Genomic DNA, 3,320 nt, shown 5'->3' with positions numbered 1-3,320 from the left:
TGGAGTAAAACTCAGTGTTAAGATTACCTATAGGAAAGGGAGCAAACCTAGAGAGAACAAACTTGTGAGTTACAAAGAGAAGGGCTTTGAGGGTGTTGATTTCAGGTTTACTGGGGGGTGGTGGAGGGTGGCAGAAGGTGGCCTAGGTAACATTCTCTGGATACCCTAGACATTCTTTTTTTCCCCCCTTCCCCACCTAGGGGTCAGATGGCATAATCTGGGGACTGAGGAGCTCACCCTGAGGGCTGCTACAGCTTGCCCCGAGCTGGGGGCCAAGGGCAGCCCGCCCTGGGCAGAGGGCTGTGACAGATCCTGAGCAGGGCAACACCCCCCAGGAGCTGGCTGGTATACTCTCCATCCAATTGCCCCTACCCCTGACTGGTCCCCTCACCTGACTGAGGACTCTGTGGTCAGGGATAGTGTCTCCCATTCCAGCACTGCCACTTTTACCCCCCCCCCAATAAGTGGTCATACTATATTTTGAAGTAGGTGTCACTGCCCTCCTCCTTTATATATGATAAAGGGAACCTGAGAATTGTGAACAGACTCCCCCCAGGTCTAACCATCTTTTGACGGAAGCATTCAACAGAACAAAATATGTGGTGCATTTAGGATGTCAGTCCTCTTGTGCATGCTGCCACTGTTAAGGTCATCAGACTCACAATGACTTTCAGCAATCCATTGTATATGTAATCGTCTTCTTTGGCCTGTCCAAGGAAACCCAAACCTGCAGATGGCGGGCATGCATCCCATCCCCCACCTCCTATGCAGGCGGCCAGCAGGGCGTGTGTCCCCCCCAGCTTGGGTGGCCAGAGGGGGGCGCAGCCCCCCTCAGTGTCAGCGGCCATTGGGGGCGCGCCCCCCCACGCCACTGCACGGGCGCTCGGCGGCCGTGCGGCCCTTCTTGTGCGGTGGCCGGAGGGCACCTTCTTCCCCCACTGCCACCATCCTGGTTCGAAGAATTCTCTCCAGAACAAGTCCACCTTGCAGCAGTGTGGTGGCTTTGCTGTACCAGTCTTGAGGAGGGCCAGTGCCCAGCATCCATCCTGGGTGAGGGAATCCATTCATTCCGGCTGTGGAAGCCTCATGGAGCTGCAGCGGCTGTTCAGCACGGCAGCGGGCTCTGCAGGAGGGGGTTGGGAGCCACGAGACTCACCCATTTCTCCTTGGGAATCCTTGAATTCCTGTTGTTGAGTCTCGATCTTCACTGAGGGCCAGTCATAAACTGTTTAAGTGTTCAATTTTCAATAAGCTGAAGTCTGTAGGAGGCTATAATGGCCCTGCTTTAAGTGGTTCACTGCACCTGCAGCTCGCCATGCTGTCTCTGCCTCTGCCACCATCTTGGATCTCCTGTAAAAAATTTTTTTATTATTAATTTCAGTGAAAACAAAAAAAGGAAGAGTGGATATTCTACTATACTTATTTTTATTTATAAATTCTGAGGAGACATTGGCATATACTCAAAAGATAGAAAAGATTATAGTATAAGTGTTGGTGCCCGGGCTTCTCCTAAAATTTTTTTTTTTAAAACAACCTAAAGATTGAAATAAAAAAACCATGATTTTAAAAAAAATGATAGAGGTGGCATCACAATAGAACCAAAAGAAATTAAATAGATGATATTAGAATACTATGAAAAGCTATACTCTGATAAATTTAAAAAACTAAAGGAAATGAACAAATTCCTTGAAATGCTTCTCCTACACAGATTGACAAAGATAGATATAGAACCCTTGAACAGACCCATCACAATAGAAGAAATTGAACAGGTCGTAAAAAGACTTCCCTATAAGTAAAACCCTGGACAAGATGGCTTCACAGATGAACACTACCAAACATTCAGGGATGATTTAGGACCAATTTTACATAAATAATTTTAAAAATTGAAAAAGAAGGAACACTTCCAGAGTCATTCTATGAAGCAAGTATAATTGTATACTAAAACCAGGCAAAGATATTACCAAGAAAGAAAACTACAGACCAATATCTCTTATGAATATAGATGCAAAATTCTTAACAAAGTTCTAGCCAATAGAATCCAAAAGCACATTAAAAAAATATCATCATACTAAGTGGGATTCATAACAGGTATGCAAGGATGATTCAACGTAAGAAAAACAATCAACATAATTCACTATATTAACAAAGTAAATAACAAGAACCACATGATAGCAAATGATGCAGAAAAGGCATTTAATAAAATCCAACACCCATTTCTGATAAAGACACTTACCAAAATTGGAATAGTAGGGAATTCCCTCAACATAGTAAAAAGTGCATATGTAAAACCAAGAGCCAACATCATTCTCAATGGAGAAAGACTAAAGGCATTTTCCTTGTGAACAGGGGATAGACTACCACCACTTCTATTCAATATTGAATTGGAAGCTTGCTAAGATAATACAAGAAAAGAAAATATCAGCAAAATGATAGTTAAACTACCTCTATATGCAGATTATATGATAGTGTACACAGAAAACCCCAAAGACCCAACAAAAAACCTGTTATAGCTAGTAGGCCAATTTAGTAGAGTTTCAGGATATAAGAACAATATCCAGAAATCAGTAGGATTCCTCTGAAGTAACAAAGAAAACTCAGAAAAGGAAATAAAGAAAGCAATATCATTTACAGTTGTTGTTGTTGTTGTTAGGTGGCATTGAGTCAGAGATGACGCATAGCAACCCTATAAAGGAAAAAAAAAACAACACCTTGAACACTTGTATAACTTTTATCACTTCCCTATGTTCATAGAGTTTCCAGAGGCAAGCTGTTTCAGAAGTGGATGCCACTCCTTCTTCCAAGCTTGTTTTAATTGGGGAGCTCCACCAAACACTGTTCACCATGGGTAACCGTTATTGCATTTGACACATCAGTGTCACAGTGTTTAGCATCACAGCAACCAAAAGTTACCTCTGTACGGCAAATGGACAGACCAGTGCTATACCACTTAGAAGAATGTTTGACCAAAACCAACTAAAACCAGACCTGAGGGCCGCAGATTAAAATTTTCTGATTCTACTGTACACAACAATAATGGAATTGTTGGGGCTCGTCTTTTCATTTGGGAATAGGATCTCACCTGTAATTTAACAGAACTAGGTGGAAGATACGCAGCAAAATCTACCCAGCCACACCTCAAAGGGATTGTCTCAGAGGCAGTAGAGTAAATGAGGCTAGCCACCTTGTGATTGAGATCAGGGTTGTCTGATTTATTTGGGTCTTCGAGAAAAGGAAATGATCAGAAAGTGAAAAGGTAGTCAAATAGATGCTACTGAAATAATTCCTTCCATCCTTGGACGTACTGAGATTCGGAAAGAAAG

Source organism: Elephantulus edwardii, unplaced genomic scaffold (assembly GCF_000299155.1).
Source record: "Elephantulus edwardii isolate Elephantulus edwardi_28Jun2011 unplaced genomic scaffold, EleEdw1.0 scaffold00318, whole genome shotgun sequence".
In the NCBI taxonomy this organism is placed as follows: Eukaryota; Metazoa; Chordata; class Mammalia; order Macroscelidea; family Macroscelididae; genus Elephantulus; species Elephantulus edwardii.
This window is presented reverse-complemented; position numbering follows the sequence as displayed.